This window comes from Manis pentadactyla, chromosome 14, assembly GCF_030020395.1.
Source record: "Manis pentadactyla isolate mManPen7 chromosome 14, mManPen7.hap1, whole genome shotgun sequence".
NCBI classification, from domain to species: Eukaryota; Metazoa; Chordata; class Mammalia; order Pholidota; family Manidae; genus Manis; species Manis pentadactyla.
In genome coordinates, this window is record NC_080032.1 from 12,660,853 (window position 1) to 12,685,067 (window position 24,215).

Sequence of the window (24,215 nt, forward strand, 5' to 3'; positions counted from 1 at the left end):
GCCATACTGAATATCAGGTCCAGGGCCCTGGACATCAGGACCCTTGCTTGGGGCCTGGCTGCTGGCACCCACTCGGCTGCCAGCTTGTAAAGTTGATGGGGAAGCCCATGGGTTCAGTGATCCTGGGTGCAGACCTCGGGGTGGGGAACAGTAGGATTTGGCTGGCCTGGCTCTGACGCTGGAGCACCTCGGTTTCCTTATCTTACTTGGGGGTAGGAAGGCCCCCACAAATGCTGTCAACTATTTCTTTGCTGAGTGACACTGGCAAAATCCCTTCTCCACTCTGGGCCTATCCTTCTTCACCTATGATGTGAGGGGCAGGGCCTCAATCACTAGAAGCCACATGGCTGAGTTCCAGTCCCAGCTCTGGCCCCCTTCCAGCTGCATGACCTTGGGACAGTCCCTTGGTCTCTCTGAGCTTCAGTTTTCCTCATCTGTAGAATGGAGTTCATAATCCCCACAGGTTTCTGAACCGTTTCTAGACTCCAAAAGAAAGGGTGTAAAAACCCTGAATTTCTAGCAAGTCAAAGAAGCCTGTGTCCCATTCTCTCCCAGAGAGTCTTCCAAATACCTCACTTATTCATTCATTCAGTAAACATTGAGTGTCCTGATTAGGAACTGCGGAAGACACTGGTGAACAAAGTGACCTTCCTTGGAGAAGAGAGATGACAGATATAAAAGCATTTCACATGCACCATCTCATTGACTTCTTATCCCATTTTACAGAGGGAAAAACTGAGGCATGGAGAGGGAAAAATGATAATCTGAAGTCACTCAGTTGGGATGGATGGCATGGCAGCTGAATCCTGGCAGGCTGCCCAGAGGTGAGTCCTCTCAGAACCGCCTAATGACCAGGCCCCAGGTGGAAACCCTTTCTAAGGGCCTAAAGATTGCTGAGCCCTTGGGTAGCGCTCATCTGCCAAGCTGGGCTGGGCACCACGCAAGGAGGCCTGGGTCACTGGGAAGAAGGGAGTCCCTGACGCCTGGACAGCCTCATCCTCCTGGGCTAGAAATGGGAAGGAAGCCCACAGCACTGTCCATTTCCACCTTCTCATGCTGTGCAGTGCTCACTCCATGCCAAGTCCTGCTCTAGAGGCCATGCAAACAGCAAGGTGGCTGAGAAAGGACAGTGGGTACTTGGATGGCTGTGTGGCACAAGCAAAGGCCCGGAGCTGTGAGAGAATCCAGTGGGCTCGGGAACTGCTGGTGGGTGTGGAGGTCATGGGCTCCTCTCAGCAGTCAGGCCCGATGGGGCCTTCTCAGCCCTGATTTTGCCAGGCTCACCCTGCAGGAAGCCCCCAGGAGGGGTCCCAGTTCCATGCTTGGCTCCAGCCAGAAAAACCTTGGCAACTGTTTCTTTTGGAGTCAGTTTGGGGTGTGGGGTAGGGAGAATTTTTTTTTTTAATGGGGATTTTTTTCCCTTTTGCATATGGTGGCACAGATGGGCCCATGATCCATAAAAACTGTTTGCAATTAAACTCCCACTTTGCATGGCTGGATCTGTCAGTTGTTTGAACCATGAGTGTGGGGCTCCATACTGACAGGGAGATGGGACTCAGGGTGGGGTGGGGCCAGATTCTGCAGGACGGGCGGAGGCCCAGGAACCTGCTCTGGGCTTGGGGCCCAAACTGATGGGATGTCACAATGGCCATGCCAACTCCCTGTCTGGGCATCCCCTAGCCTTCGCCAGGAGTCGGAGTGTGGCCAGGCAGCTGGGGTGGGGCTTGGCAGGGCTTCCCTGCCCAGCAGAGACTTGGCCAGTGCTTGGTGCTCTGGCTGCAGGGGTAATGAGGAGGGGGGTGTGGAGCCAGTCATGATTCAGCCCTTGCCAGAGGCTGGATCTGGGACCCAGGACAGGCAGGAGGGTGGCTGGGCAGTGCGAGCTATAATGGGGGTCTAGCAGGTGGAGTGCAATGGCAGGTTCAAGAGCTGGAGCTTCTGGCCCAGCTGGCAGAAAGGTGGTGCCAGGAAGAGCTGCCAAGGGCCACAACCAGTTCCTTCCTCATCCCTAGGGAAATTGGCCCAGCCTCCTTATGCCTCTTTGAGGCAGGTATGGAAACTGAGGCAGGCACTGAGAATATCTCAAGGACCTGGGCTTCCCTTGCCAAAACAATGAACTCTCTGCATCTGGAGCCTTTTCAGAGGGCTTTCACAATGGGGGTTAGGGGCCTGCACCCCTTTCACTACTGGACTCAAAACACCAGCCTGCCACCCCAGCTGCTGCCCTGGGATGCTTGCTTGTTTGGGTTAGCAAATGCATCATTTGGCTTTGGGAAATCCTGAGATCGCTAATAATTATTCCCTGATGAAAAGAAATAAGGCCCTGATACTGCTCCCCCAACCCAAGCTGGGAAAGAAAAGTCATAAAAATAGCTCGTTATCTCACCTATTGAGGCTCCGACTGGATGTTACTGCTAATTGGGTATAACATCCTTGTCTTGTTCTCTCAGAAGCTAAATCAAGAAAGCGCCACTGCTGCGAACTAATTATATCTCCGGCCTGCAGCCTGCAGCTTGTCTCTCCCCTTTATTGAGTTAAAAAATGGTCACGAACCTTCATCTTTTATCCCCCCAAGTGCTGGGTCCAGGCTGCTCGCCAGGCATGGACAGGCCTGCAGGAAGGTCTAGAAAGGGTCTTGAGAACAGGCAGCAGGGTCAGTGGTGCTGGGAGAGAAGCTCTGCCCCAGCCTGGTTGCCTCCCCAGCCCCAACGCCCAGGCCTAGTGTTCAACTTGTCCTGGAGAGAGGGACTTTGGCCTCTTCTCCTTGTAGCTGGGCCCACAGGGAGGTCAGAAGCATTTTGGTCCAGTGAGCATTCATTTATTCATTCAACAAGCATTTCTTGGTTGTCTGCCTACTGAGTGCCAGGCAGTGTTCTAGGCATAAGCTTCCAATAGACCAGAGGTAACCTCAAGCACTAGCTGACCTCACCCCAGATTTGTGGAAATATTGAATATGCACACTGGGACCGGATCATTTATCTACTCAAAGAACTGCCACAGTTCTCTGCTACAGGAGGGCAAAAGTCCAAAGGCAAAGACAGCCCTGCCTCCCTCTGTGGGCCCTCTCTCCCCACATTCCAGCCACACACTAGTCCCTCAACTTAGGCACTCTTGCTTGCCTGCCTCTGAGCTGCTTCTCATGCTGTTCCCTCCACCTAGAAGGGCTCCCCTCCCTTTCTTAGGAGGCCCAGCTCTGCCTGTGAGAAGCCCTCTAGCCAGTAAGGACTTTAATGACACCTCCTCCAGGAAGGCTGCCCTGCCTGCCACCCTCAGCTCTGCCTCAGGCTGTGGACTTTAAGACCTGGGTATGAATGCCAGCTCAGCCGCTCGGCAAGTGTACAACCCTACTCTGCCTACCAACTATGAGCCTTGGTTTCTTCATCTCTAAAATGGGTTCAGCCTTTTTCCTAGAGGTGCTAAGAGGCACACTGCAGTTGCTCTGCAAAATGATGAACATGGGGTACCCATGAAGGACCTAGCTCTCAGGAAGGGCTCAATAAATGCTATTATTATTATCTAGACTGAAATCATCTAGAATCTGCCCAGAGTGCTTCCAATGAGCACATGCTGGGCTTCATGGGTGCAGGTCTTTCTGGGAATTGGAGGAAGGGAACAAACTCTCACACAATAGCTCTTGTGGCTAAAGAATCTATACCCTTAAAGAAGATCCCCAGAATCCCTCATTTTGGTACCTTGGTCCTCTGAACCACATGGAGACAGGCCAGAGCAACCTCTGAGCTCAAGGCCAGGCAGGCAAGCAGGCTTCAGCTCATAGGCCCCACTGATTGACTGGTGCTGCCTGCCCAGAGCCCTGGAAAGAACCCAAGGTCAGGGGAAGAACTCAGCAGGGGAAGAGGGCAGTGGTTGATTGACAATGTCTGCCAAGGGCACAACAGTATAAGGCCAGCCAGGCCTGCCACGGACTGCCATCCTTGACATTTTACAGAGGACACAGCTGAGGCTGGGCTGGGGTGGGAGGTGACTTGCTCAAGGTCATGCACGTCATACAGACAACAGCTGGCCCAGAACTGGGCCCTTTCAATCCCTGCTCAAGGACCTCCTATGATGGCCCCACCCAGCCCAGTGCCCTCACAGGCAGGGGACAGGCAAAAGCTTGCATAGATAACAAAGAGGATTCTGTTAACCTGCCATGTAGCCCTGGGCTGCTGCTTCATCTTGCTGAGCCTCAGTTTCTTCAGTTATACAACAGGGATAAAAACACCCTTCCCAGAACCAGAACCATATGAGGAATAAATGAAAGAACAATGCCAAAGTAGGAAGCTCAGTCTGGCACACAGCAGATGCCAACAGTGTCCTGTGATTCCCATGATAAGCAAAGGGGTTTAGGTGGAAGTCCCTGAAGCCAGCAACCAAAAGTGCCTTCTTCCTCCAGGGAGCCCTCCCTGGCTACCCCAGCCAGAAGTAATAGTTTCGATCTCTTTTCCTAGCATGCTTGGAGAGACTGGGGGCCCCAGAGGGCAGAGGCCAGACCTAACTTGTTCACTGCTGTCCCTTCACTCTTGGCACACTGCCTATACACTGTGAATTCCTGTATTGTGGTGACTAACCCATTGTACTGTGACTGTATCCGAGGCCTCACCACCTTTCAAGGCAACTGGGCTTGTTCATCTTTGTGTCCCCAGCACCTGGCAGGGAGCCTGGCATGGAGCAGTGAATCTTTCTGAATGAACGGATGAATAAAGAGCAAAAAGAGCAGTTCCTGTTTACTGCCCACTTGCTGTCGGTTACTGCCAAGCCTCACACCTGCCCTCCGAAGTGGATCCTTGGCCCATCTGACAGATGAGGGGACTGAGGTTACACAGATGCTGAGGGGCAGGGCCAATCCCCAAATTCAGGCCCGGGACTGGAGACTGGTGGGCTCTGCCACCTCTGCCTCCCCCGGTGCCAAGCTCCAGCCTGAACCTGTCAGGAAGCTGCCCTTCCTTGGCAGGGGACCCTGGAGCAGGGAGCTGGTGGCTGGACCTCCCTTCTCCTCCTCCAAGGGAGGCTCCCCTCCCCACAGACTCTGGGTCATGAAGTTCTGCATCATTAAGTTCCATCCCCAGGAGCCTGTTCACAGCCAGCCTGGGCTTTACCCCCTGACCTCCCAGGCCTTTGTCTCCTGTGCCCTCTTCACAATGGCAGGGGCTCCCAGGGCCCCAAACAGCTGCTGTGGCTGGGATGCTGGTTTGCTGTGGGGCCAGGAAGGCTGTTCAGGGCCTGTGTCTGAGCCCACCCAGCTCTGAAAGGCTCAGTAAGCTCATCCTGTGAGAAAACTGTTATTATTCCCTTGAACAGATGAGGAAAGTGAAGCCCAGAGAGGTAAAGTGACTTTTCTGAGGGACACTGCCAGTGAGAGTGCAGAGGCCAGGTATTCCATCCCAGTCCACAACTCCAAGACCGTGCAAAAGTGGCCAGACTAACCTCTACAGCCCCCAGATCAAGTCACACCCCTCTTCCCAGACACCTGCACGGACTTCCAGCTGTTGTTCTCTGGACAGGTGGGTACTTAGCTTGGCACTCAAGGCCCACCCTCCTAGTTTACCTCCATCTTCTTATAAGCTCTGCCTGCTCTTCCTGGTCATGCCCTTGGTTCGCAGACTCCCTCAGTCAGCGACAACCCCATTCACTCCATGCTGGGCAGATCCACCCAGTCCTCGAGGTCCAGAGCAAAAGCCCTCTCCATCAGGAAGCCCTCCATGACCAGCTGTAATTTTGCCCTCCTCAATGTCTGTTCTCCAGCCCTGCTTTGGTGGTGTCCAGAATCCAAGTTAGTTGCAGATTCATTTTACTCCCCACGGAGGCTGTGGGTTGTCTGGTTCCTCTGCCACCCAGAGAGTGGCCAGTAGGTTGCCCTCACCAAGGCTGCTGCTGGATGTTTACTCGACTGGAACCGAGAGGGGTTTGGAGAGGGGGGAGCTGGGACACAGGCTTGCCCTTCCACCCTCTTCTCACTGCCCATGGTGTGCCCCCAGTTCTGGCCACCCTGCTTCCTCCCTGGTAAGATGGGGGTAGTAACAGCACCTGCATTTCTTAGGGCTATGACATGAACCCTGGAAGGACCAGACAGGTGACCTCTACCAGGAACCATTACCATCATTACCGCTGTCTGAACCCTACTGGACTGCACAGCACATGAATCTGGGGGTCAGAGACTCCAACCACTTACAGGGTATGTGATTCTGGGCAGGTGGCTCATTCCTCATTGCCTCTACTTCACCATCTCTGAAATGGTATAAACTCTGCCCGTAGGAATGCAGCCCCCCCGCCCCCCCCACTCCTCCAAACACACACACAGCCCCAGTCTCTGACCCGTCTTTTGTTCCAGGCTCGCAGTAGGCACTCAGATATTTCTCAACTAACGAATCAACAGTCCAGGTGGAAAGAATCCACCCCCCTTCCAGCCTCCGCCCCTCCCACCCCAGCCTCTAGAATCCTCCCTCCCACCCCAAGCCCGTGCAGACTAAAATAGTCATTAGGCAGATTTCAAAAGATGTCAGTGGCTTATAATTATAGTCGACATCCTTCTGAGATAAAAGTGATTACCTTGGATGCAAATCACTTAGCAACCAATCAGGACGGTGGGCGGCGCCCGCGGAGGTGACCAGCCGGCCGGTGTGCGGCCCTCCGCCCGCAGTCCGCCCCGCACAGGCGGAGAAAGCGCACAATAGCTCTTGACACGCAAATGGGTTAACACAATAAAGGCGGCTCCGGCCGCTGCTGGGGGAGAGCAGCAATTCCCGGCCCGCAGGAGGTAATAAAGCGGCCCTTTTGTGTGCGCCTCCTCGTTCTCACCACCCACCTACCCCCACCCCCGAGCCCAGAGGAATCGCCGCCTGATTGAATTACGGTTCATGAATATGAGCTGCTCCGCTTCCTTCGGTTTGTGAGGGATTGTAAGGCGGAGGGGGCAGGAGCGAGGTTGGGGAGCAGGACCCACCCCCAGAAGCTCAGATGGAAGCCACGTGTGCTCACCACGTGGGGTGCCCTGGGTAGGTGTGTGGGAGACCCAGAAGAGGCAGTTGGAAGGGTGGGGGTCCCTGCCTGCCCTGGAGTCTTTCACATTTGTCTGCAAGAGGGACAGGGAGAGCCATTCAAGGCCCTGTTCTGAGGATGAGGTTCAGAGAAGTGAAGGTACTTACCCAAGGTCACACAGCTAACAAGGGTGGACCCAATCCACAGCCTGGCTCTTACCCATGAGCCACTGCCCACCACTGGGGGTTAAGCAGCCCAACCCCAGCCTTGGTCCGGAGCAACTGTGAGGCTCAGAAGGGATAGGGGATAGGCAAGCTTACACGGAATTAGACAAGTGATAAGGATTACTGGGGGATGGAAAGCAGGGAGCTAACCTTGAGAGAGGAGACTGCCCAGAGTCCTCAGAAGGCCGCCCCCAACACCCCCACCACTGGAAGGGGTGTCCAGGGTTAACATCCCTGTCAGGGGTGCCCTAACTCCCTTGCTCATGCCTGGCCCACGCACCTACGCCCCCAGGACACAGGGCCACCCCTTCAGCACACTCCAGCACTCACAGGCCCACTCCATGGCCACTCCCAATGCTCAGAACACTCCTTCCACTCCTCTGCCTGGTGGATCTCTGTTTGTCCTTCCTGGGAGTCGCACAGCACGCCTCCTACAGGGCCCTTCCTGACTCCAGGCTGGCTCAGGAAGCAAATTACCAAAACTGCCATTGCCCCATCTACATCCTTAACTCCCCCACCAGCTGAGTGCCTGCCAAGAGGGTCCCTGGATGGCTGAGGGCATCTGCACACCCCTCCCCGAGATGAGCCCAGAGGGGCAGATGACAAGGAGCCCAGGGCCGGCTCTCTCAACCCTTCCTGGCAGGTGGGTTTTCTGCCATACCTTTTGCCTCCCCCAGTGCTGTAGGAGAAAGAGGTGCCAGGGAGAGGGCAACAGGCTGCCCACGAGGCTAGGGCAGAAGTTGCTACTCTGCTCAATACCATCCTGTAAGTAATGAGCAAGCAGGATTCAAACCCAGGTTTCAGTGTGCCAAGGCATCTTGGTGAGGCCGGACTCCCTCCACAGATGATAGCCACTCACTCTTGCAGGGACCCTAACAAGTATTCCCTTCACCCATGGAAGGGGCTGGGAAAGCCTGAGGACTTGAGCCAAGGCAATTCAGGGCCAAACCTCTGTGGCTGCCTGGCTGAGCACTGTAGCCCATCACTTCCTCTTTTGAGCCTCAGTTTCCTCACCTGTAAAATGGGCCACAGCCCAGGAGCCACTCCTAGGAGTAACTGAGATCCTATACAATGCCTGGCACATAGGGAGACGCTGAGTAAGCTGGCACTCCCTCCTGCTCATCGTCTGGTACTATTGCCAAGCCCAGGGAAGGGAACAGAAGGAATCGCCCAATTCTGACAGCCTTTCCCTCTGCCTTGGCTGTGTAAGTGTAAATACTCCACGGAGGACCTCCAACTGCCTGTGTTTGTGGATCTCTGGCGTGCACTCCTAGTTTGTTTCTAAACTGGGAAGCTTTGAGAGGCAGCGCAAACAGCCCTTCTGCCCACCTCTCCCCCCATCTGCTGTTGCTCTGTCCTTGGAAGCCTGTGTGTTTAACGACACCATTTCAGCTGGAAATACCATCTCCCTGCCAAGTCCCCAAAAGAAGCATCGCTGATATTTATTGACCTGTTAATCCAGCTGGAGAGCCTGGGAGAACAGGAAAAAATGCTCGCTGAATGGAAACAGGGGCCTGGCTTCTGAGAATGACCCACCCACACTCCCCTCTGCTCTCACCCCACCCCGTGACACTGAAGCGGTGACACAGTTCTCTAACCTTTTCCTAGAAATGTGATCACATCTGACACTGGCAGCAATTGCTGGAAGGAACTTAGAAGAGGAATCAACCAGCCAGCAGCACGAAGCTGGCTGGGGGTTCTCTGGGCTTTCAAAAGGAACTGGGCCAGTACTGGGGTGTGGTGGGGGAAGAGAAGGCTGGTGTCTGACCCCCATCAAAGCTGGCCCCTGGCAGGGACACACTTTACTTAAACCTTGGCACTGATGGGCCTGACCTGCCCTCCTTTCACTTAATAAGCACCATGCTGCTGCAGGGTCAAAATCAACTTAAACACCAAAGGAGAGTGGGGCAATTAGGAGTTCAGGCTGGGCCAAGACCCCTTATCTTGTGGTTGAGCAGCAGCGGGGTGCCCTGGACTTGAAGGGCAGCAGCTCCTCTGCACCTTCCCTGGCTGGGGGTGGGCAACCACGGTTTCCCTGGGCAAAAGCAGCCCATTTTAAGCCAGAGGCCCACATCTCTCTAGAGACCCTGGGGACTTCAGCCTGCTGGCTGGGTACATAGTGGGTTTCAGGGAGGTCCCCACTATAGCATTCCTTTTGAAAGCAGAAAGTTGCTATGTTGGAGTCGTGAGCCCCCAGGCACTGCCAGGCTATCTGAGCAAAGCTGAACACCTGTCCTTGGGGGGAGGAGCATCAGCAGGGACAGCTGGCACTGCCTCCCTCCCCCACCTCACAGGGGAGCTGGGGATTTAGGTCAAAGGACTGAAGCTCGGCGTGGGGGAAGTCTGCCTTCACCCCTCCACTATCTAAAGGTATCCAGCCTTGCTCTGGTTACCACGACACCGCCCCCCCCCTTTGGCCTTGGGTCAAGCAAGCCACGTCACCACGGCAACCCGTGAGGTCAGAGGCCTAAGTAACATCATGCCACGGCCCCACTGGAACCCAAGGTCCCCTCGGTTTTTTAGAAGAACGTGGGTTGTAAGGGGAACCCTGCTACGATCCAGCCGCAAGAGGTGACAGTCCGCTAAAGCAGCCCCCTTTATGGTTTGGACTCCACATCCTTTTCTGAGCTGATGTCCCTTGAAGATCTCAGAGGCTACTTGGGAGAACCCCAAGGTGTTTCATCCTGGGTACTCCCTTCCCCCCAAGACGCAGGAGTTCCCAGAGAATTTTCGAATGATGGAGCCGCTACCTTTGTTTATTGGGTTTAGGGATGCGGTGACCTTTCCTCCCCGGCACACACCCGGCCAGGGTTTCCGCGGAGTCCGCACAACGGGCCCCCAACCTCCACATGGGCCGGCTGGCTGGTATACAAGCCTGCATGTGTAAGGAAAGGGGCAGACAGGGAGCACCGCTGCTTCACGATCCCCAACAGTCCTAGGCCCCTGTAATTCCAATCCGGCTGCCCCAACGCCAGGGAGTGCCTCTAGCTCCAGCCCGGAACCCCGCCCCGCGGAACTCACAGGATCAGCCAGGCTGTGGAAGGGCACCAGGTCTCAGCAGCGACGACTCTCGGCTCGCTGGATCGCAGCCACGCGGAGGTGGCAAAGGCTGCCTGAGGAAGCCCCCCTTGGGGGCCGATGCCTCTTTCCGGGTGGGAAGAAACACTGGCTGTGAGGGCTATCCAGGCACCGGCCGGCGCTGTCCGAAGTCGGGGTGGGGGGTGGGGAGGGGGTGGGTCTCTGCTCAGCGGGGGTCGCGCCCTCCAGGAACCAGGGCCGCGCGGGCGCTCAGGCGGTGCATCTTCGCCAAGGCCTGCGCTCACAGCGTGCGCCGGGCGGCGCTGCGCCTCTCCTCGGGGTCCTGCTCAGGGCAGCAGCTCGGCCGGCGCCGCTCCTCGGGACTCCCTCTCCTCCTGAGCCAGGAGCCTGGAGGCCTCGGCCCCTCTCGCTAGCTCCAGCTGCAAGCTGTCTTTGTTGCTTCCTCTCGCTCGACCGCCCGCCCGTGGCTTGCAGCCCCCCGGCTGGCCGGGGGGTGGGGGAGTCGTCTCCTCCGGGGTTGCACGCACCTGCAGCAGCCCCGGTTCCTCGCGGGGCATGCACCGGTCCCCGCAGGTTGCGAAGAGCGGCGGCGAGAATGCACCGGCCCCACCTCCTCCTCCTCCTGCTCCGAGCCCCGGGTGTTGGGGGAGGGGAAGCCGGAGAGCAGTGGCAGCCGCGGCAGCTGCAGCGGGCGGCGGAGGCTCGGATGCAGCCCCAGGGGCCTCGGTGCCGAGAAATAACCAGTCGGGGTGGCGCAGGGTGGATGTGCGGACGGCCCAGAGGACTGTGCACCTGGCGTGCGAGCTAGCGAGCTGCAGCAGGGGCGGCGCGCGCCGGGCTCTCACGCGCCCATGGCCCCGGGCGGCGCGCGGGGCTCCCGGGGCCTCAGCCTCGCGCCGCCTAGCGCGCGCCGGCGCCTCGCCTCAAGCCCGGGTGCCGCGCGCCGCGCCCCGAAGGCGGCGGGCTCGGCTCTTCACCTCCCCCGGCTGGCGCGCGCAGCCTCTCCGTGGAGCCGTCGGCCCGGCAGTCCGACACGCTGCTGTGCTCTGGCCCGACTGACAGGCGCGAGCGCCGGCAGCGGCAGCCGAGTCTCGCCCCCCGCCCGCCCCCTGTGGTCTGGCCCAATCAGTGGCGGCCGAGAGGCGGTTACCAGGGTGACGCGGCGTCGCGTCCTGCGGAGGGCGGGGCCGGCGGCCGCCACGCGCGCTTTTCGCGGCAAAATTCAAAGGCCTGCAGGGCGGCTCTCCAACCTCCTCCCACAAGCTGAGGCAAGGCGGGGCCTGAGTAGCGAGGACTGCAACTCCTAGCATGCAGCGCGCCCGCGTTGGGCGGAGGGGCCCGACTGGGGGCGCAGGGCATGCTCGTACTTGTAGTCTCTGCCGCGAATGGAGGGGATGAAAAACCTGTTAAGCACATATTTGGGGCAATGCACAGTGCTAAATGTATCATCTCTATCGTTTCACTTAATCTTGGAAACAATGCCATGAGGAATTTTTCAAAAATAATAAAAAGAATAGCAAGCTACCACGTAATCCTAATTCTTACAACCACCCTGTATTATCATCCCATCTCATTACAGATGAGACAGCTGATAAGGCAGGCATAATAATATACTCCCAATTTATAGAGGAAATAGGGGTTAAGAGACGTGAGGTTAAGAGTGTTATACTCCAAGGCATATTTTGGGCAGTGATAGATTTTTGGTATCACAGTTACTATCTGTGGAGCACTAATATATACCCAGACACTATGCTGAGCTCTTGGCAAGTTCCACCTCATGGAATCCACACCAGACATATGGAAAGCAGGCACTGGTATTCTGCCCCCATGTAACAGGTGGTGAAACTGAGGCACAGTATCATCTGGGGCCCAAATTTTGAGTCCATCAAACTATACGGCACCTTGTCTTTTACTTTCTAAGCAGCTTCATAGGTTCTCATTTGGTCTGCCTGATATCCTATGGGTGGCCTGCTTAGCAGTCCCATTTTACAGCTGGAGAAATTGAGTCCTGGGAGGGGCAATGCCCTCAGTTGCCCTGTGTCCATTACACAGAAAGTGGAGGGGCCAGCTTTCCAGGAAAAAACCTCCGGATGCTTACAAAAATGCAAAGCAGCAGCCAGAATGCCTCCCACCTCCCTCAGGCTATGTCCGAGTATCTGCTGGAACCCCAAGGAACCTGAATGGGATTCCAGCCCTGTCCTTGCCAGCTGTTGGCCTTGGACCCTTATCTTCATGACTCTGTGCCTCAGTTTCCTGTGTGTGTATCATAATTCCCACATTACAGAGTTATGGGGCAAAGTGAATTATTGTGTGGAAAGGACTCAGAACACAGTAAATGGTCAGTAAATGCCCAGTATGGTCATCTAGAGGGAGAGAGCTTTGGAGACCCTGGTGAATATACCCAGGGGAATGGGACGATTATAGTTGGGCCCTAACCTACTTTTAGGAGCCAACCCACCCCTACCCAGAGTCTGGGACAGGCGCCGGCAGGGATCCTCCAGGGCCAGACCAAGTAGGCCACCTGCTGCCTTATCTAGGGCAGGAGCTGGCCCTGTTTCAGGCTGCCATGCATGCCGTTGCCAGCAGCTCCCCACCTGGGTGCCCTGCTCTAGTTCTCCTGGCCGACCCACCCAACATCCCTGGAGTTTACCTGGAAATATGATCCAGCCACCAGCAGCTTCGGCTCAGGGCCAGCCATCAGGGCTGACAGTGACATCAGGCAGGTTGCCCCAGCAACACACTGGGTGAACCCAGGGTGTGGACAGATGGGAGAATGCACAGCCAGACTCAAGCCGGGCGCAGGGCAAGGGACAGCAGGTCAAGGGACAGTTACAACCAAACCCCAGGGAGAAAAAGAGGGCAGGATGGGGAGAAGGCAGCAGGATCACACAATCATTTTTCTGAAGTTTGGAATTTTTTTCCAATTTTTTCCATTGTAGGTTTCCATGACTTGACACCTACTATGTGCCCAGCATTGTGCTCAGTCCTATTTATATCACATTATTTCTATCTCCTTTCACCCTGACAGCAACGTGTGAAGTTTTTTCGATTGTTCTCCCCGTCCTACAGCTGAGGAAGGCCATGTGACTTGCAGTAAGGTCACACAATGACAGAACTGGTTCTCAAACACCAGAGCCCCTGACCTTGATTTATTGCTCCCTGTACCAGCCACTGGTTGTACAGCCACTTGAGGTCAAGTTTCTTCTTCTCTCCACACCTCAGTTTCCTCTGCTGTAAAGTGGAGGGTGAGGCTCATAACCCAGCCCTACCAATCAGACTCTCTGGAGTTGGCACCCCCTTTCCGCCTCAGTAGCCTCTAAAGGTCCCCCTGTGACTCCAGTGTACAGACAGAGGTTTGGGATCTCAAAGGCCCCTCCATCTCTGACAGTCTGTGAGGCCATGTGCTAACAGTGGGATTTCAGACAGCAGCAGGCATGAAGGTAGCTATGTCACTCAGTATTCCAGGTGCCTGTCACATCCTCCAGGCAGGTGAACACCTCACAGATGCTTAGCCTCAGTCCTTCAGTAACGCCCTGCCCTGACACAGTGCCCCCAGCCCACACCATTCCCCACACACCCACCCCCTGAAGTCAGGCCCCCCGCCATGCTCCCCACCTTGGTCGTGTCCAATAACTCTGCATTACGTGAATGGAGACAGTGTCAAGATGGATTTGCCACGGTCCACAGAACCACCAGGCAGCCATCCCTGAATCCTGGCTCCAGCCAGGAGTCCAAGGGACAGGCACAGAGAGCACCTCATTCCTTACTAATCCTGTAGACCCCCTACATAACAGCCTTGCTGAAATAACTGCAAATTCTCCCATCCTCTGGCTTCCAGGTATTTGTCCATGCTGTTCCCCCCACCTAGAATATCCTCCCTCCAGGTAGTTGTTCCTCCTTCAGATTTCAGCTAGGGTACCACCTCCTCTGGGAAGCCTTCCCTGACTACTGCCCTCTAGGCTGGAGCACTTCCCCTTCATAGATGTACCCATCTGTTTTATAGTGGCCCACTGATTGGAGAGTCTTCCCCACCAACCTAGAGCTCTATGAGGGCAGGAGCTGAGTTTAAACTGCCTTATCATAACACAGTCCTGGCATAGTCAGTGGTCCATAAAGGTTTATTGAATTAATCTCTGAATCAATGAATGACCATGGTAGGCTTTTGTTTTGTTTCCCTGTGGGGCCAGGAAAAAGAGGGAGAGGACGAGGGAGTAGAACCAGCCTGCCTGTGTTTGGATCTTCACACTTTAGGTTCCTAGCCATGTGACCCATCTTCTGTCTGCCTCAGTTTTCCCCACCTGTGAAATGGGGTTAATTGCTACAAGGACACTGCTCAAGGGGTCTGAAGCCTGGAACTTTTATTTCTACCCTCCCATTTATATAAGGTTAGTCATGCTCATTCCATCTTTAACTCTGCTAATTCATTCATTCATACATTTCCTAAGTACCTGCTCTGTGCCAGACACTGGGGCTTCAGCGATGATCCACACACAACATAGCCCTTGACCTTGGGGAACTTGTTTCATGGGGGGATAAGGTAACAACAGTTATCATTCAGGGTAACAGGAGAGGGGGGAAAGCATAGAGCAGGCACCCGACCTAGCTGGTGGGCTGGTGATGGTGGAAGGACTGATCAACTGCCTTGTGAAAAAGGAGGAGGTAGCCAAGGAGCAGGCAGAGGGAACAGTAACGCAAAGGCCTAGTGTCCCAAGTAAGGGAACTGTGACTGTCCAAGAGCGGAGGTAGGTCAGAGGCTGAGCTGGGGCTGGGGAGGGAGGCGAGGAGGCTAAGACTGAGTTTTGTCCTGGTGGGGGAGCAGGCCTGCCCCAGCCTCCCACCCCAGCCCCCAGTTGCCTCACCTGCCCTTATTACCGTAATCTAGGCCAGAGCCTGGAGGGAGCTGAGCCCCCATTGGTGCACACCACGTAGGCTTTTCAGAGATAATTTAATCAGAGCTATTAATAAGCAGAAAGAAAGAGCTCTTTATGCTCCTCCTGGAGGAAAGGGGGAAGAAGGGGCACGTGTAACCTTATTATTCACCCAGCCCTGGCCCAACACCTGGAGCCTCTCCCTGGGGTAGCCTAGGGGGATGGGGCAAAGAGGCCACAGGAGGGGGCTGAGCAGGCCCAGGTAGCCTTGGGACTGACCCCTGCACCCCTCACTCCCTCTCCTGTAGCTGCTTTGGCCTCCTCTTAGTTGCTTAAAAGTGCCATACTGTTTCCCACCTCAAGGCCTTTGCACAAGCTGTTCCCTCCACCTGGTACACTCTTCCTTCTGTGCTTTGTATGGCTGGCTCGTCAATATACTTTGGGTCTCAGAACAAATGTCACCTCCTCAGAGAAGCCCTCTCCGACCACCCCATCTGCAATTAGCTTCCCCAGAGCACCTTCCTTTTACTTTTCCCTTCCTATCACTTATTACTGTTGGCAACTCCCTGAGCACTTGTGGGTTGACTGGTTTATTTTCTGACTCCCTGCATAGACTGTCAGTTCCTGGAGGGGAGGACTCTTTGTCATCCAGCACCTTGCATAATCACTGGCACATAGTAGATGCAATGTCAATGTTTGTTGACAGAATTGGGGAAGGTTCAAGAGGCCTGGGGAGCTGGGACAGGAACCAGGAGGTGGTGAGGGTCCCTTCTATCCGTGAGACCCTCCAGAGAATCTGGGAACCATTAAATGCCCCCTTTGTTTCCACACTGGGAGTCAGGAGGCCCAGAGAGGAGAAGGCACTGGTCCAAAGTCATGCAGTAAGTTTGGGGCCAGAGACAGGACTTGAACCCAGAGGTTTGGATGCACACAGTTCCATATGACTCTCATCTCAAACACCAGCTCTGTGCTGAGGAGGATTCTGAGGCCTCACCCAGGCTCAAAAGGGAAAGAGTGATGTGCTGCCATCAATAGTGATGTCTGCCACGAGTCTGTGGCTGGGAACTAGTGCGTGTATTTGTCAGGTGGGAGTGGCTATTCCTGTGAACAGTTTGAAAGAGCTTTGGACTGGGAGGCAGGAGGCTTCCTCCCTTCAACTACCCCCTCATCTCATCATGTGACCCCTGGAAGAGTCAGGCAACTTCCCTGGGCCTCAGTTTCCTCATAGAGTTGGGACTATTTACCCCATCCCTACCTATCCCAAGGACTGTAATGAGAAAATAGGTACAACATACCCAAAAGCCTAATGGGCTCTACAAATATAATGATTATTATTGTAAAATACAGTGACAACAATAATAACAATATCCATCAAGTGAGGCCCCACTGTGGGCCAGGATCTACCCCGAGTGCTTCACATACCTCGTCTGTAAACCTTGCGACAAGCCTAGGAAGAGGAACCCCAGTCCTGTGTTACAGCTGTGGACCCAGAGGCTGAGGTCAGTGGCCTTGCTCAAGGGTGGCAGAGAGCTCCTGAGTGGGTGTGACCAGGATTTGAACCCTGCTGGGTCTTTTATAGATAGAAGGTTTCTGATTTAGCTGAAGGGCTTAACAAACAGGAAACAGTGCCTGGAGGTGGGGGTGGTCCCCACGGCCAACCAGCCCAGGCCATCTCTGCTCCCGGGGCCAGCTGGGCCTGGTTCCCCCAGGCTCTGAGTGGCAGGGACATTCCCAGGGCATTAAACCCAGCCCAATACCTCCCCTCTGGCCTAGAAGGGCCAGCAGGCCCTCGCAAGCCCACCTAGCAGATCTCCTTTTGTACGAAAAGTTATTGACTTATCAAGGTTAAAATACATTCAGCTCAGGCCAATAAAACAGGGATTCCGCCGCATCCTGGCTGTCATGTGCGGCTCGGTGTTCATGGCAACAGGCCCTCTTCTGCACAGGAAAGGTTCGGTTGTGCAAAGTTCAGGCGTTACATAAACAGGGAGTTAACAACAGCGGCAAAAATCAATGTCTGGCCCGGCATGGCCTGGGGAGATAGCATTGATTGGGCCCTTCGGCCTCCTCCTGGATAGGCCAGTAGGCCGGGTCCCTGCTTCCTGCCCAGGGCCTCGGGCTCCCTCCCACGGCTCCTGGCCCTGGCTCAGACCCAGAGAGCTCCAGGAAGGTGACTCCGCCCTTGCCCCAGAGCCCCCTTTCTGGCTGGGATGGAGCAGGGAGGGGATCTGCTAAACTGTCTGCAGCCGTTCAGAGATGCCATTCCACTGCTTTAAGCTATGTTCACACCACTGTTAATGGAGAAAGCATCCCTTTGCCTTTTAAGCCATCCTTGTGACAGGGAGCAATCCCACTGCCTCTATGTTTAGCTACAAAAGCCACCCATACATCAAGATGTGCCTCAAACGGATCAAATAGACCAGCATATGAAAGCAAGCTGGCTGTGCAATCTTGGGTAAGTTACCTCACCTCTCTGAGCCTTGGCCTCTTGATTTCTAAAATACCTAGAATAACAGCACCTACTGCATGGTGTAGGGCAGGAAGGAAGAAATGAAGGGACACATGTGAAGCCCTAGCTAGGGTCTGTGTCAGGAAGCTAACCTGTGTCTCTCTTGTACTGTATATTCCCCCAGACATCCTGATAGAGCAGAAAAGAGCAGGGAACTAAGAAGTGACATTTGGGTTCAAATCCCAACTCCACCGCTAGCTGGGTGACCTTAGGCAAGTCACTGCACCACTCTGAGCCTTGGTGTTCATTCCTGTATAAAATGGGGAAAGTGCCTTTGCAAGAGGGAAGGATGGATGAGATGAGCTCAACCACATGAACTGTTGGTCTGGGCACACAGAAGATAATACCTAGTAAAAATTTATCAAATCAGATCCTTTTCCAGTGTTCCAGAGTCAAATCTACCTACCCTCACAAAATGGAAAATCTCCTGGGCTTTCCCTTAGGAAAAGGAAGGCTCAAGAAGAAAAAGTAGTCTGTTCCATTTACTGGGAGGTTCTTAAAAGCACAGGGGCCTGGTCTTGTTTATCTTTGTATGGTTAAGGTTTGGTACAGAGCCCAGGTATACAGTAAGAGCTCCATAAATGTTCATTGAACAAAGTTACACTCCTCTAGAGAGCTGGCTGGGACCCTTCAGATCTCACATGGGCAGCATGGAGACAAGGGGGTGGCTAGGATGATTTAGGGTGCTTGGGAGGGCTTCCAGCCATAGTGGGTATGGCAGATTCAGTCAACTCACCCTGAAATTCATCCCCACTGCCATAGGATGGAATGGATGCCAGGGAAGCAGAGCTCAGTGAGAGTATGTGGCTGGGGTATATTTCTAGGTACTTCTGAATGAGTAACTTTTGCCAGTGAAATGTGAGTAAGCATGATGTAAGAAGTAGATATGCACCTTTTCAATACAAGTTTTCTCTTTGATACAAGGCAGGCAGACAACCCTTCCAGGGCAGGGCAGGGCCAAAAGGTGGATAGAGTCTGGGTCCCTAGATCACTGATGGAGAAAAGTAGTCTACCTACTGACCAACGACACAGGTTTTGAAGTGTTATATGAGAAACGAGCTTCTTGAGCTGAGTTACACCATTAAGGTGCTGGTGTCTATTTGTTACAGCAGCCGATCCGTGTTGCCATATCACAAATTCACAGGGGGCTTCCCAGAAATGACTTGGAACAGCCCCCCTCCATGGCCCTCTCTGGGTCATGGAACTTTGCAAAGCTGAGAGGGTGCCTTTGTTTAATAAAGCAAGTACAGTAAAATATTAATCGTAGAATCTAGGTAGTGGATATTTGGATATTTAAGTATTCACTGTAAATGTCTTTCAACTTTGCTCTGTTTGAAATGTTTCATAAGAAAATTATTGAAAAAATATCCGTTCCTGAGCTTTTCAAAATCATCCTAGGAACCCCAGGGTTCTAGGAAGATGCATCAGGAACCACTAGCTGTGGTGGGGGTGGGCAGAGGGAACTAGAAAAGGGGGAGCGTGGGGTCTACACTCCGTTTCCCACCCCACCAACTTCAACCAGAGAAGGTTCAATTGCATCTCTTTTTCAATGTGTGATTTAATTTGAAAAAAGGTTTCCATTGTTTTAACAATAGAGGTTTGAAAGCCACTGAGTTCAATCCTTTCGAGTTGCAAATGGGGAAACTGAGGTTCAGAGAGGGCAAGGGACCTGCTTCAGGTCACATAGCCAGCCAGTGGCTGAGCAGGGATTCAAACCCAGGTCTCCTGATCCCCAGGGCAGAGTTCTTCTCCAGGGCTTTCTTAGGGTGGTTCTCTGGGGCAGCCACCCTGAAGGCTCCGGGAGGCAGGGAGGTGTGTCAGGTATTGGGCAAGACTCCCTCCCATCCTGCACCCTCCAGCCGAGACCCTGCCCATGGCTGTCCCATGCAATGGTTCCAAGATATGTGACCAAAGGGTTCTGCAGATGGGGAGTAGCTGTTTGGGAGGTGATGCAGGGGAGCCCGGAGAGGACTCAAGTGAGACCCTCCCCTCCATCCCAGCCCCACCTCCTTCTCTCTAGCTGCAATGGGAAGATGGATGGGGGAGGCAGGGCTTGAACAGACCACTCTGGAATGATGGATTTGGGCTTTGACTAGAAGCCCCAGGGGTCATCTGGGGCCATGAGCAGAGGTGAGAGGTCACCCAGCTGGGGCAGGTGGGCCAGCAAGGGACAGAGACAAGGAGTTGGCTTAGGGATCCAAGGGCCGGTGATGGGAAGGGTGGTGTGTACCCTACCCTAGTACCTTTAGGACTAGCTGTCTCCATTCATTCCTTCCATGACTCCAGTGTGCCAGCCCTGGGCTGGGCACTGGGGATTCCAGGATAAATGGGCACTATTCCTGCAGGGAGAGAGGCAGGTGGGAAATGAACAGTGCCACCTCACCCCACCCCAACAAATGCCCAGTCGCGTGACCTTGGGCAGGGCCTGTCACTCCTCTGAGCTTCAGCTTCCTACTCTGTAAACTGAGGATGACTGCAGTTCCAAACCGATAATGTGTGTGACTCATGGCACAGAGTTGGGTGTGCAGAAACGGTGACACTCCTCCCCAGACTTCCAATTAGAAGAGGAGAGAAGGGTCCCATTACCCCATCTGACCGTTTTAGGTAAGAACAGGGCATGGGTTCAAATCTTGATTCCACTTAATATGAGCTGTGTGACCTTGGGCCAAATAGTAACTGCCTTATCTGATGACTATGAGGTTTCAACCAGTTGATATATGAAACTGTTTAGAACAGTGCCTGGACCACAGCTAATACTCAAATGAATGTCAACCTTTGCTATTATGCTATGGTGGACTCTGAGTCTACTACAGCAGTAATAACACTACTGATGAATACTGACGTAGTGCTAGAGAAGGACTTGCAGACCATCTAAACCCAGCCCTGTGCCTGCGTGCCCACTCTGACCCATCCAGGGGGAATACCTGGAGCTCTGGCTTGGATTGGTTTTGCTATCCAATCCAAGCTCAGTGAGAACAGTGCTGCAGTCAATTAGTGATGCCTGCCACAAGCAAGGAAGGGGACAGAGAGAGGAGGTGTGCTATCTATTAGTCATTCTGATGCTGGCCCCATCCCTCTCCTTGCACAGATGGGGCAGCTAAGGCTCAAAGGAAACAAGACTTGCCCAAGGTCACACAGGCAGTCACAGGCAGGGCTCTTGCGCCTCCCTCTGTGATTCCTCACTGGGTCCTGGTCTATGTCATTTAATCCTGTGGAGAAAAGCCATTATTTCTCCATTACATTTCCCTGCCTGTTTTCTGGAAGGAAGTTAATTGATTTAAACTTTTCCAGGATGATTCCCCCTCCTCCTCCTCTCCCCTGGGCCCCCAATTCTATTATAGCTCTGCCTCTCGGAAATGAGTAGGTGGCATCTGCCAGGACAGACACACAAGTCTCCAGGCAGGGCCTCCAAGCAGGTGTGGAGGGTGTGAACTTTGCCCAGGGCTGGGTCTCCTGGGGACCTCCACATTTGATGACAATAACTGCCAAGACTCAAGTGTGTGGTGTTGCTTAACCTTAGAGTGGTTGCCACTGGTGTGTGCTAGACGCAGCTCCGAGGGTTGATTGGCTCATCACATCCACCAAATTGACAGAAGGGGAAACTAAGGCTCAGGAATGGTCCCAAAGCTGGGGTTCAAACCCAAGACTGACTGGCCCTGAATTCTTAGCTCTTTACTATTCACAATTACTGCCTTCACAGCTCTGTCAAAACCTGGTCACCCCAAATGCCCTTTCAGATTCTCACTCGAGACTTTTGAGCTTGGCTGATGGGTCATCATTGACACCTTGTTTGATAGATGAGGCCACTGAACCAAAAAGGGGAGGGACTGGTCTGAGCCACATAGCAAGTGGGGCCAGGGTTCGGTCCATTGTCTGCCCTTATGAGGAAGAAGCAGGACAAGCAAGACTCAGAGCAGGGCTGGCTGGGGCAGTGCTCCTAACCTATTCATCTTCCAGGCTGAGATATTTATTTACACACCCCGTTTAATCAGGATATGCCATAATTAGCAGCAGATTTGTGCCTCCTGCCTGTGGTATTATTTATTTGGGGTTCCAGGTGGCCACTTTTCCGGGCTGAGTGTGCCCTGGGCCTGGATTTCAATCAGACAGGGCCACAGCAGAGCTGTCCCAGGGGATCTCAGGACGGTGATGTCCCCCTCGGAATGATAAATGAGCCCACAGACAGCAGAAATGCTGCCCAGCTGCTCTGGGTGGCTGGCGTGCATGGGGTGGGGAAAGGGGTGTTCCCGCCAATCCCAGGATCCTGTCACTGAGGAACTCCTCCTCCCCCAGTGCCAGACAATTGCCTGGCATTCCTCAACCTCAGGAAGAAACATACCAGAGAGATGGCACCGAGCAGGTTCCACTACAGTGTTGCTTCTAGAATCCTAAGGCTGGAAGGAACTTGGGAGGGCCATCTGTCCCTACTGCTGTCTCAGGATGGGCTTTTATCTCAGCATCCTTCAGCCTTAACCGTGGGGGATATAATCTACTCACTCTGCTCACAGACCCTGTGGCTGGGAAGTTCCTTCTGCTGTCCAACGTTAGTCAAAGTGAAAGCATTTGCAACTGTCCCCTGGGTGATCCCATGAGTGACACCCTCTGTTGCTGTCCAGGAGGCAGAAGAACTGGAAGGGTAAGGAGTGTGGACTGGGGTTCTTTGGACACTAAAGGGAGGGGAACAGAAATATAAGCTACCATTTACTGAGGCCTCCTGTGCTAAGGCTTTTATCTGTTTGGCTGGGTTTCTTAACCTCTCACTGCCTCTGTTGCTCAACTGTAAAATGGGAATAATAGCAGGAGCTACCTTCCGAGACTGCTATGAGAATTAAAAGAGTGAATACATGCAGAGCCCCTAAAAAGTACCCGACACACAGCGGGTGCTCAATAATTGTGCACGACTGTTATTATTTGGTGGTTAATTCTTACACTAACCTGGCAAGTCAGATCTATACCATTTTACAGATGAGGAAACTGAGGCCAGTGCCTTGCCCACAAAAGGGGCCTCGCCATCCCCATTTCCAGGTGAAGAGACCAAGGCCCAGGATGCCAGGGAGCTCCTCAAGGGCTGCCTCCAGCACGGCGAGGGCTCCGTGGATGGTCACCCGGCTCCCCGGGGCTCCTTCTCTGGAAAATGGGGACACACGTACTGACCTCACCTGGTGCATTGGGGATCAAGCAAGAGCGTCCACGGGAGGCACAGTTCGGTAACTGAAGCCCAGCCTCTGGCCACAGAGAGGCTGGGTCCTGGGGTTGACTCGGAGGTGTGCCAGGCAAGTGTTTGACGGGTTGTGAAATGATCATAACAAAGCTGGCACAGCTCCTGAGGTCCACTGCCAATTAGGCCAGGTGCCCACAGGGGGAATCCCATTGTCCCTGGCCTAGCTGGGACAGGATTTATGGCTAAGCCTCCCCCAAGGACCACTGCTTCCAGGCCAACTCCCCTAATGAGGTCAGTGAGCGATGGGGCTGTAATAGGTGTTTGTGTGTCGGAGGACGTCACCTATGTCTCATTTTGCAGACGAGGAAGCTGGGACTGAGCAAGAAGAGGTGACTTGCTGAGGGTGCAGGCCATACACCAGGGAGGCTCTGGGGGAGCGCCTGACAAACATCTCCTCGATTCCCACATTCAAACTGGTCTAGATCCAAAGCGCCTTTGCTCTGTGGCCTTGAGGGAATTATTCAACCTCTCTGAGACTCCCTTACCTCAGATGACATAACGGAATTAATATCTACCTGGGAAAGGGGGTGGAGGACATGCTGGATGTGAGGATCACGTGACGGCAGACACACCTGCTGCCCAGAGGATTCCAACCCTGAAAGTGGACAGTGTAGTGCTGTGGGGGGGGGATGGCACCTTCTGTGTCCACACTCCATGCCTTCTCACTTTTCCCAGGCTGTTCCCTCTGCCTGAAATGCATTTCCTGGCCCTTTTCCCAGGCTGACTTCTGTTTATTGTTTGGGTTCCAGTTCAACTGTCACCTCCACTGGAAAGCTCTCGCAGACCCTCCTCCACGTATGGATTGAGTTCCACCTCTGTGCTCCCCAGCCTTGCCCTAATCACACTGGACTACACCACCTGCTTCCTCACTGTCTGCTCTGCAGGGCAGGGGCCCTTACTGAATTGGCTGCAGCCCTGGCGTGTGTCCAGCATGAGGCCTGGCACATGGTAGGTGCTGATAAACATTTGTTCAATGAACTGACTCACTCACTGTGTGAGTGAATGACAGAACCAATGAATGGAATTCACCTGCATGCTGCTATGGTCTGAATGTTAATGCCCTCCCAGATTTAGCGGTGTAACGCCCCAGGTGATGGTATGGGAAGGTGGGGCCTTTGGGAGGGGATTAGGTCATGAGGGTGGAGCCTCATGACTGGGATTAGCGCCCTTATAAAATAAGGCCCCAAGAACTCCCGCACCTTTCCCGCCATGGGAGGACCTAGTGAGAAGTCTGCAGGCCAGAAGAGGACCCTCACCCAACAATGCTGGCACCTTGATCTCAGACTTTCAACTTGCAGAGCTGTGAGAAATAAATTTCTGTTACTTATAAGCCACCTAGACTCTGGCATTTTGTTAAAGCAGCCGTAATGGACAAAAAC

At 54.0% G+C, this 24,215-nt stretch overlaps 1 protein-coding gene across 2 annotated transcripts in view; it reads right to left on the minus strand.

The window, feature by feature from the left end:
* FAM222A (family with sequence similarity 222 member A) overlaps positions 1 to 11,280 on the minus strand; it is a 59,226-nt gene extending 47,946 nt beyond the window's left edge. The window contains exon 1 of one of the 2 annotated variants that reach the window (XM_057491360.1): positions 10,221 to 11,280. The gene's annotated coding sequence lies outside the window, so the exon portion shown is untranslated. The remainder of the gene's footprint in view (positions 1 to 10,220) is intronic. The other variant, XM_036904032.2, reaches the window with a different exon arrangement.
* Positions 11,281 to 24,215: the final 12,935 nt, after the last annotated feature.